The sequence below is a fragment of the Neolamprologus brichardi genome, chromosome 11 (assembly GCF_056152115.1).
Source record: "Neolamprologus brichardi isolate AB-2024 chromosome 11, ASM5615211v1, whole genome shotgun sequence".
Taxonomy (NCBI): domain Eukaryota; kingdom Metazoa; phylum Chordata; class Actinopteri; order Cichliformes; family Cichlidae; genus Neolamprologus; species Neolamprologus brichardi.
Window position 1 is genome coordinate 13,472,725 of NC_142114.1, and position 11,788 is coordinate 13,484,512.

Sequence of the window (11,788 nt, forward strand, 5' to 3'; positions counted from 1 at the left end):
AATGCATGGGGTCACTTTGGGCTTCTCAAAATGAAGTGAAGCCCCACCAGACAATGCTGCTGTCAATCAGCCTTAACCTGAGCTGGGCCCTTTATTCCTCATATAGTGTACTTGTGTAATCATTCACTCCATAAATGCAAATTAATCTCATCAATGTTTTGACTAACACAGGGCAAGGATACATGAAGAGCATTTTTGCATATCAAATGCTTGCATTTCTCACAGTACAGTTTCCTTTTCCCCAGGACTGCATAATGGGCTATAAAGAAGGGCAAATCATGGATGTCCTCTGTGTAGTTTTAATCATGCATACACCTGTTGCAGTGAGAATGTAGCATTTGACAGCAAAACTTCCGCATTTTATTTTGCATATATTTAGTAAAATGGCCAATTCAGGATGTCACTGTATGAAGAAAGCTCATTTTACTCTGGTAATCTCAGCCACATGCTGTGGAAAATATATTTATCGAAAAAACTAACAAGATAATGAAGACACAGGAGAACGCTTCCTGCAATTTGCAGTAGCTCTTCCGCTTCGTTTAGACCATAATTTGTACTTGCTTGGATGGCACATACAGTCAGTGGTTTGGGGTTTGTAGCAGTAATATCCCAGGGGCTTCTGTCAGTCCGGCACCATTATAAATGACAGAGCTGAGTGAGCCTCCTTGGCTGTTTCTCAACTCCCTGGTTTCCTTGGGGCCTTGTGCAGCATTTGCAGAGCGTGTGCCCTTTTGATTTCCTAATCCCAGCACGAGCTGTGGAATGCTGGCTCTCTATGAGATATTCCACTCACAAGCTGTGATTTATGTTCTTGTGGTGCAAGGCTCAATGGTGAGGGGCTCACAGGTGTTGTGGAGCCTCAGTAAAAACTTTTAATATGCACACCTCGTGGTCTCTGGCTGGGCCCGGCACAAGGATTACTGCCATTCAGTGGGGGGGATGGGTCAATAAATGTTTAAAATTCATCCAAGACCTTACAGTCTGATGGCCGCTTCAGACACACGACCATGTACGCACAAGATCATTATCAGGACACAGTGCCTGGTTTATTTCAGTATGGTCAGTCTGACTAAAAGACAACAAGTTAAATATATCAAATATGATCATATATAACAAATTAGGGACAAATAACACATTGTTAGAATACTTATATCTTCTTACTCTTCTTTTGGTAGGAGTCCCCACAGTGGATCATCTGCTTCCATCTTGCCCTATTCCTTACATCCTCATTTGTCCCACCAACCCACATACAGAACACAAAAAGCATTGGGCATGAACAATATTGGTTCTTAATTACTGCACTGTTGATGATGCAGTTACTGCCCACTTTAAAATGAAGAGGCTGACTCCTGCACATGCCACAGTAAACGTGTCGGCATAAAATCAAGAGCGCAAACTGAATGGCAACCACCGAATGCTTCAGTGTTTGTCCTCTCTGCAGGTATCATAATATTATACTGAGTTTAACAAACATCATAATTCAGAGGGAAATCATGACTTTATTTTAAGTTAGAATTCTCTGCTGGGGAAATAAAGAGTTAAAAAAAAGTGGTTTACTCCCTACTGGTGTTGCTGTCAGATTAATGAATGAATGTGTGACAATTTGCACTGCAGTGGTCCAGTTATGCTACATTTCATTCAAATTTGTCTTTGAGAGTTTTGTCATGTGTTATGAAAATAAACTTAGAATCAATGCCAATCTCCATAAGCCCAGGGAGCTACTATTTGCAGTGTTGTAGCCATTTTTTCATTACTTTTTTTAAAGAACAGATTACTGACATTAACCCTGTAAATGTTAACTGCTTCACTATTTCTTGCATAGTTTTTATGATATTCTGCAACATTACCTGAGAAACACAGCAAGTCACTTAATTTCTAGTAAAAAAAAAATCAACATTCATCAATTTACATGACCACATGCAATTTCTGTAGCTTCATAAAGATGACTTTTTTTTCCTTAGAAAAGCCCAAAAATCACTTTAGAAAAACAAGAAAAGTAGCTTTACCTGATAGGAACAGTTATAGCTTAAATTACAATCTTACAAAATAATTTAAATTGCTTATTTTAATGTTACTGCCAGCACTCTTTTTTTTACTATTGCATTTTTGTTACATATTTGCATTTTTCTGAATAAGGTTATAATGCTGACAAGAGAAACAGATGCAGTTCATCATTAAAAGTGAAGATACTAATTATGGCGTACCTTCCCATCAAAAATTCCATTCAGAGATTTATTTGGCTTCTTCCTGCCAGTGATCCAGAGTTTGTCATGACATGTTACAGACAACTTCATGTGCACTAACAACCTTCCTGCATGATTTAATAATAGTGATCTGTGTTAATCACCCACCTCCCTTTTTCCGCTTTTCATACTTTGCCGCGGGTAAAATAAACTGCACCAACTTACCTGAAGTGCCTTATCTGCTAATGGCTGCCTCAGACCCTCAACCCCCAGCTTTCTTTGGCTCGTTTTCAATGTGCAGAGGTCAGGAGAGCCTTTCAGTCATGTACCGGAGTGTGTCCTAGAAGTACAGTGACCTTTTCAACTCTCCTGTGAATCCCTGAAGCTGTTTTGGTTGGGACTGTTTTTCACTGTCACTAGTTTTCATACATTTTTATGTTAAAATATCTAACACTGTAATATAACACAACGGTCATAGTTTTTATATACCTTCTATCCCTGATATTAATTATATTCTACTGAGTTTTATTTATCTTCACAACTGATTTTTTATTGTTGCTTTTTATGTGCTGTGAGAGTCCTGGTATTTATCGTATCAAATACTTTTACTATTTCATTTTATTGACTAATTTATCCAATTTCAAAAATTATTGTTGCTTTTTAAGCCAGCTCAAGCATTTGAAGTGCATGTTTTTCATGAAAGGTGTTATGTATAAATAAAGTTGAATTAAGCACCTTTCACAAACTTAAATGTATGCAAACAATGTTTATTTTTAACAATTTTATCCTCCTTAATGGTACAATTAGCCAGATTGTTAGTTTACTGACAAAACAAACCAACAAACAGAGAAACATTACTAACATTAATAAATTACTGAATGGTCTTGTATACTGCTTTTGTATTGTTTTTCTTTTATGATTGGACTGTGTGTACAATTTATTGTTTTTGTTTGTTTGTTTGTTTTCTTGATGGTGTTTATTATTGTTGTTTTATGGGGTTTTATGGCACGCTTCACTGCAACGACGGCTTAGTAAATGTCATTGTATGTGTTTTTCTTGGATGCAATGACAATAAAGTATTTATCAGTTTATCAATTACCAAGAGCATGTAAAGCATTAACATCTACGACCTTAGGTCAAAGACGTCCATGTACTGGCATACTAACCAGCTAACCCCGGCCAATACACTTGGTGTAAAGATAGGAAAGCAGTTTAACACGAGGACAAGAAACTAACTCTTTCTTTCTTTCTTTCTTTCTTTCTTTCTTTCTTTCTTTCTTTTAATACATTCTATAAATCTGACTTGGCATCATGTTGAATAATAAGCAGTGGAAAATGAAACAAGGAACACAATGATGGCTAACATTGGAAAGCTGGATTAGGAAGCTTAGCTAGCACTGCAGTATTTGGACTATCTAATAATATCAAGCTAAAAACCGGTGCTCGCCACTGCCTGAAGGGTATGATGTACAACAAATGTACACAGGTGAGAGTCTTTTATTGTTACAGTGACATGGTGAAGCATTAACCAATCACTTTCACATTCACACACAGGCACGAGCCTCGTGACGTTATCACAGTATGTTGCAGCATCAGTGGCTCAAGAGTAACTTTGCCACTTGTTACCTTAACACAGCATTTGGTTTTCAGGCCATGCAGAACCTTTTAAGAAACCCAAAATATTTTGAATAGCATTTTGTAATTTTTTACATAAAAGGGTTTAAAAGAAGTAATAGTATAAAAAGGGATTCAGCTTAAACCTTTTGATTGTTTTTAGTTTTCAAAAATCCTTTGATATTCCCCTGTTAGTTACACAACCCCTTTTAAGCAAATAAACTCATTTTGAAACAATTATTTAAACGAAGCGATACACTTTTCTCAAAAAGTTGCAAACATGGTTGTTTTTCATGAAAAACCGCTGGTTTTGGTGATCCCTCACATGGTTTTTTCACAAGACGCTGATGCTTTGAAATTGCTTGTAAATTGATTTATTAATTCAACTGGAATAAGTGTTTCTCTAAATATCACACAATTTAAAATGTTAATGAAAATTGTGGTAATGACTGCCCATGTTTTAGAGGCTGGATATATCAGTTATCCTCAATTTTAGGTCGCCTCATTTAACATATAAATCACTTCATAGGTTCAAGAATATTTTCTTGTTTATCCCAAATTACTCTAAGAAAAAAAGATCCCCCATAATCGGCATGTGTGTCTTTAGTAAGCCTTTATATGATAAAACATTTTAAAGAAATGCCTAATGGCTTGTTTAACTGCTGCAGCTCCTCACACTGTTACACACTCTAAATTTCTGTAAAACTGAGAGAATTTCACCTCTGAATTTACCTATGCCTAAAAATGTACCTCCCCAAGGTTGCATAGCAGATTCATTTAATCCTCACTGTGGCACCCCCCATTTCTCCCTCACCCTCCTTCCCTTCCTCCTCCTCTTTCTTTCCCATGTCCATTAGACCTTGCAGACTAATCGAGCAGCACCAATTGCTCCCGTGGTGAGATCATTAAGTAAATTATTTTAAGATCAAACGGTCAGCAGCCACAATGAAGTCCTGTGTAATGGTAAAAGCCTCAGAAACTGCCACCCACTCCTCTCTCAAATTAAAGCCCAGTGGGGAGAGCTCTGCACCTCTCAGGTGGATGCCCCCATTAGGCCTTTTAGCTGCAGGCTAAGGTAGGACCCACTAATTGGTCCTTTGAACAAAACTAACCCACTGACAGGATCTGACTTGTATGAAGCTTAAGAGTGCAAAATTGTTCCTGGCCGACGACAGCAGCAGCTCCGAACCACTGTAATAGTCTGTCTATAGAGAGAGCATTATCATGGACTTGTTCTGCTTAGGTGGCAACATGTTATAATGTTTAGTAGGATTTGCTATATAAAAGGAGGGGAGACTTTTTTTTTCCTAGTTTGAAGGTGTTGTTAAAATTGCACACACTGACTCAGTGATTTTAAATTTCAGGTACACTAGAAAGTTTGATTGTCATTGGGTTTTACTTTCATATACATCCATTTCTCCATCCATCCATTCTCTTCTGCTCATCTGCTTTCAGGTTTACTTTTCTTTTCTAACATTTAAAATGACCCTTTAACCCAAGTCAAACTTAAAAGTCATTCCCTAGGAAAGCATGTCAGAGCAAAAACCTTTCAAATAACAAAGAACACAAACAAAATACTACGCTATCTATTGACTGAGTGCACTGTGTGCGGTGCCAATAGCCAAAGTGCCTGCTACAATCAGCAGGTTTCTGTGTTTCATGAATAAATACATTCCTCTTAATCCTTAGTTACATTATTGCTTTGGTTTTATCTTCTACTTTAAAAATCCAATATCAGTACATTCGAATCCTCACTTCACCTTCCTGTTTATGTTTTTTCTGTTTATCTGTGTTGTCTTTAGGTGGTAATATGTATGTGTGGTCATGTATGGTGTGCCTACTCTCAGTTCTCCCAGCTGAACCCATGCTAAGCTTGCTTTCTATTTCCTAACAAGAAACCACACTCTTACCAGTAAATAAAGCAACAAGCTGGATTGTACCAGAGTCTTTATGTGTGTTTGTGTGTGAGTAGCTGCATATAGGGTTTGTGTATAATACAGTGAACAAGTATGAAACCCATTACACAGTGATTACTCACAAAGTGCTGTTCTTGGATGGATAGGTTGACAGCTTCCCTTTTAGCAGGTCAAAGTTTCACTCGGCTTAAGATAATTAGGAGCATGTACTGTATGCGCGTACAAGGGTAAATGTATATACATTACACAGATTCATATGCTGATGCTGCCCTTAACAAGTGACTTTAATTCACTTAAATGATTTCACATATGTGGCAAACAAGCCACAGTCTTCAAACATTAAAAAAATGGTTCTTTCAGGTGTTTATTCCTCTCAGCAAAGGAAGTGTTGGACTTACAGTAGCTTATGGCGTGGAGACAGGAACCAATGCAGCAGAGTGACTGTGAGTGAATTATCCTCCCTTGACATGGAGCGTCAGTGTCATCAATCACATGGTTTTAATTAGCGATAGCTCCCCTTTGTGGCTGAGAAATGTGCATGTAATTCAATTTGGGACCCACTGCTGCCTCCAGAACCCCACACAGGGATTTTCTAAGCCACTTGGAGTTCACACGCGCAGGTGAAATGCTCGATGCGGACAAAACAGACCACACTGAAGGCCGTTATGGGTACATACACAAAATATGGTGTTGTGTCCTGATTTTCAAAAAAACATTTTCGTAATACCGGCTCGTGAAACAAATGAAACAAAACTGATACAAAACAATCCTGTTAGCATAAATAGCAAATGACTATTTTACTCACTACTGATAAAAAGTAAATGCTTTACCTCTTGTAAATGATTTTTCTTCCCTCTCAAAGTGTCTGAACCGCTCTATTTTTATTATTATTTTTTAAATCAAAATATCTAAACAAAGATGGGGTGAAGCGGGACATGCTCACACAAGGTACAATTTTATTTTCAAAGGTCAAACAAAGGTGCATCACAGTCAAAGTTTATTGTATTAAAATTCCTCAAATGTTAAAAAAAAAGGCAAATTTCATATTTTACTGTCAAACAACAAGAGACAGATAGCAGCTGTGCTGAAATGAAATGAAATGGCTCAATCCCTTTTTATGAAAATGCAATATTCATCAGCTACACAGTGTGAAGGCGATCACTGTTACTTTGTTTTCCCTTGAGGTAATACATTGAAATGGCCATACAATGATGAAAAACAAAAACACACAGAGGCCTTTTATCCATCATTTGAATGTTGGTTTCTTGTGATTTCCTCCTCAATGGGAAACTTAACTGATACCAACAGCAAAGGCCTGAGCCTTAAATAAAAACAAAGACAGCCTTGAGAGTTAAGGTCGCCATTGAAATGCTAAAATATCAGTGGCAGTAATTTAGTTCTCTAAAGACACTTGAAAGTCTCTTATCTGACACACAGTAATGCAAGTCACTATAATAATGTTTATTTCACAGCAGTCATCCCCTTTGCTGTCAAATACAAGCTTTTTTTTATGTTTCCCTTATGAACTTTAACCTCTGACCTCAGCACTCTCAAAATAGTCAGAGTGAAAACTTTGTGTTGCTATTAAAAATGTGGTTTTATCTAAAAACAAAACAAAAACAAACCCAACAACAGCAAAAAATAAAAACTCAAAGTTTGACAGTTTTCTTTTTTTGAACAATTACCTTATACTGATATTTTTAGTTATCCTTGACACTGACAGCATTAAGTAACACTCTGCATCTCAACTTGCACCGATGCTTCACGTTTATACGATGACGATTGCAGATGCTGTTGATTCCACTGTCTGATTGGACTCCTGCACCTTGAAATATTCCATTTAAGGCTGCTTTTGTTCTTGGGATAGATCAGCTCCCTTACAAGGTCTCATCCAATCAATTTACTTGACGCCTGTGCTCTGTTTAACTTTTGAAGGTGCTGATTATATTCTGCCTTTTCCCCCTCTGGATGCCCTAACAGCACCAAATCAGTGTCCGCACGAACATGCGGCTCACAATCAAGCTGCCATTCGGTCTATGAAAATCTGGCTGTGCCATTAGCTGATGTGCTGAGAGGAAAAATTCCAGTCCTCTGTCTGTGTGGTTGTTTTGAGGGAAACATTGGTTTCACCCCCTGCTGATTGACTCTAATCAGCCACACTGTGCCAGCATCACTCTGTCTTGAAGCACATTCTGGTGACTGATTAGGTGGGAAGACCGAAAATGTGAGGAATACATAAATATTTATCATGCCTTGATGATGATAAAAACATACACATAGTCTGAAGAGTCCCTTAGCGAAAGAACCATTCCCTCGCCAGCAGGCAGCTTTTTAAAGTAAACAGTACGCTATAATATTTAAACAAAGAAGATTTTGGCACCAGCAGCAGTGCCTGTTGATGTTGTTGAAATGCTTGTTGTCAAAAAGAGTGAGAGTCAAACGCATCGCATGTTTTGGCTTGTATTTCCATTTGCTGAACAGGTCTGGCAAAGAAAACACTGCTGACGCCAAGCTCAAGCTGTGCCGTCTGGGTCCACAACTGGTTAAAACACATCAGTGCCACAGCTCCAGGCTATTCTCATGCTACACGCATATTTTAACATCGCGATTGTGAAATTATTGTGTTGTAATCTCTGTTAGTCAAGTTAGTCAGTGCACGCAAGTCATAATGTGAAAGCTGAAGGTGAAGCAGGCTAAAATATTGGTGTAGGGTTGCACATGCAATGTGGAAAACTAGTTGTGGGACAATGTCCAGAGGCTATGAGAGACAGGTACTTCCTATATCCTGTGCTCGACAGCGAGAGGCCTCACCTGGGCTATAATCTGGGACAACTGATTACAAAGAAGAAGAGTGAAGGCAAATTCCGCCTGTCCTACTTCAAATGCAGCGGGACAGTAAATCAGACAGGTAGACAACACCTCTCACTTGTCTTCACCGCTTCCTCGTCCCCGCTCCGAGGCAAAGCTAACAAGTATGCCAACAATGTCACCTGACAACATTATGGAGCCACTTTGCAGAAGAAACATTTCGCAGAGCCGCCTGTGAAGATATGTGTCACTGCAAATAGGAAGGTCACATCTTGAAAATCTTTTTTTTTTTTTGCAGATGTTCAGTTGATTTCTGTCACCAAACAGCAAGAATATTTAATATATTTAATAATTAAAGTTTATTAGAATGATTATATATTATATGAATGTCTAACTGTAAATGTTGGTTATGATCTATTTTGACTGTCTTCTAGTTTCCTGGTACAAGGTCGTTTTAATAAAAAAAAAATTCAGCACTTAAACAAACAAACTAAGCATCCTTAAAAACATTTTACTATCAGAACTCACATCAACGAATCTCACCAAAGTCTGTCAAGCATCAAAAGACTGAAAAATAATTTTACTTGGGCAGTAAGAGAGAATTTGTGTCCTTTGTAAAATATTGATTATATCCTGTAAAATTACATTAAGCTGATAAAGTTCCAAGTAAGTCTTCCTGCTTAAAACTTTTTTTCCCAAACTAAGATGATTCTATACACATACTTGCATTTTTCCATGATAAATACAATAAGTGTAATTGAAACCCCACATTTAGCATCCACATTATAAATTTCCCAATATTTATTCAAACAAACATGCCAATATTTCATTGTTGAAGGAAATTAAGGGAAGAGTCACTTTACAAATATCAGCTGGATGTCTAACTCCTGAGAAATCCCATCGGAGGACAGGGTGTCAGGGAAAATGAATCAGAAAGAAGCATCAAGGTCAGCGTGATATTTCCAGGCTTCTACTTTACATGGCCGCATAGCAAATGAAGGCCTTCAATCAACTCAGATTGGGTGGATGGACACCAACACCCTACAGCGAGAGTAATGACAAAGGCATAAATCCATCAAATAAAGCAAAAAAGAGGACACAAAAAAAAATCAGGGTCACACCAATAATACTCTTTTTGACTAATTCCGATGAAACAAATAGGGTGGAAGCATGCTTTTATGCTCAGTCGTTCCCGTTTTATATGCCTGAGCATTTCTGCAGTGAGGCTGGTGAATAACACGTCCTAGTATAGACTCACAGTGAAGTAAAACAATACAAACTCAACACTTGTGATCCTTAATTAAACAAATTGCTGCAAATGAATGCATGCCTGAGGACCAGGATGCATCCATGACCAGCAATGGCATGCTTTACAAGCTTGTTATTATTGCAAAATGCTCAATCCTTTTCTTATTCCTCTTTAATACAACCTGTCTGAATTTGCAGTTAGATGGTTTTAAAGTGAAATGTGTCGAGGCCCCCGATTCTTAATATCTTTACTGCCAAAATTGAATATATCCAGGATATTAATATTGTGGGGGTTGATCCACCTCCTGAGAACCATTCATCTAAAAGTTTCTGCTATATAAATATGAGCGAGGAACCCAATGCACCAGTGCTTTAACAATCAATACATTATCTTATGTGCAAAGTCGAAATGTTGAGAGTTTTTTTTTTTTCCAAGTGTGTGGAACAAATTAAAAGCCCGGCCAGTCAGTAAAAGACCAATTCATAAAGGTGAAAAAGTGAGGCTGCGGCTGTGATGGGGAGGACCAGTGAAAAATCTCTGCTGACCCTCTCATCCCTCTGCTCATCTATCTCTCACTACTGTCCACTGATAGATTTCCCCTCACTGATTTATGGGAGAAAAAAAAATGTCACGGTGGAATAGGCTTTTGATAAAATTGTTCAAGAGATTCTGGGCAATAAATCCTGTTCTTTACATCAGGGTTGCTAGCTACTTTCACATTCTTGTGCCATCAATAAGAGCGGCCGAACATGACGACTAATCAATAACTTTACAATATTCTGGGCAGTTTGGGAAAACAGTAACATTTATATTTAACAGGAAAGAGCAAGTCACTAGTTCTATATGGGGCGATCTATGGATAAGACTGTAACTTGAGCTGAAAATAAGTCAGGCTGTGTTTGCACTGCTAGCTGGAGAGAAATCGCTGTCCTTCACAACAGCTGATTAAAGCTGCCTTGAAACTAATGACAGATACTATCTATTCTTTATTTCTGTTTGCATTCGAATATCCACAAAACCTGTTAAATTCACATTAATCAAAAATATCAAATCAATCGGTTAATCATTTGGGCTTTTTTGTGCCAGAAATCCAATTCAAATATGAAAAAAGGGTCATTTAGTGATCATTAATCAATGTGTCTTATATTGTAATGGCTTCCAAAGATGAGACTATTTTTCCTGTAAAGCAAAACAGGCCAATATAATCGTAGTAACAAGTTACAGGATCTCTAATCCGACATCACTCACTCATCTGACAGGAACTCTTCACTCAGCCGAGTGGCGCCAGAAAGGATGAGTGATTCAGCAAACCTGCCTGGTGTTGTCTCTCCGCTCTTTCAATCTTTTACGATGTAGCTTAGAGAAAAACAATGAGTCTGTTTCTCAGTACAGGTGTTTCTCGGAGGAGATGACTTGTAAAAACAGGTAGATTTCCTTTGAGACGTGGATTGACTCACATAAAAGGCTTCTGCTGCTGCAATAACTCACAACCGAGTCCTGGCCGTCTGCCCAGAGACACTGAAATCATAGCGGTGTTTAATTTGCACAAATAACCTCACAGGGGTGAAATGTAAAAAATAAAAAAGTCCCCGAGCGACTGATGGCATTTGACAGCGTTTGCGGTAATGTCATCCTCGGCCGATCGGGAGATAAACATCAGCACTGTAACCTCAGACTGACAAAGAAACAAACAGTCAGACACTCAGAAGAGCATACTTTAGAGGACCTCTGCACTCGCAATAAAGGCCAAGAAAAACTGGAACATGAACTTAAAGCCCTCTAAAGACAAGGTTGTCACAAGAGATGAGAGAGTAGGAAGCAAAAGACAAATAGCAAGCGGGGGGAAGCCATGTGGATGACTTTGTCTTTCAGATTAAAGCCCGAGCAACAAAGACATTTCTGACAGGGTGAGGAAATGAAATGTTTACAGTAAGAGGACTGATAAGAGAGGCCACATAAGACATTCGAGAGCACTTGTTTGGACTGCCCTGTGTGTTGCTACAGATGAGAAGTGGTCG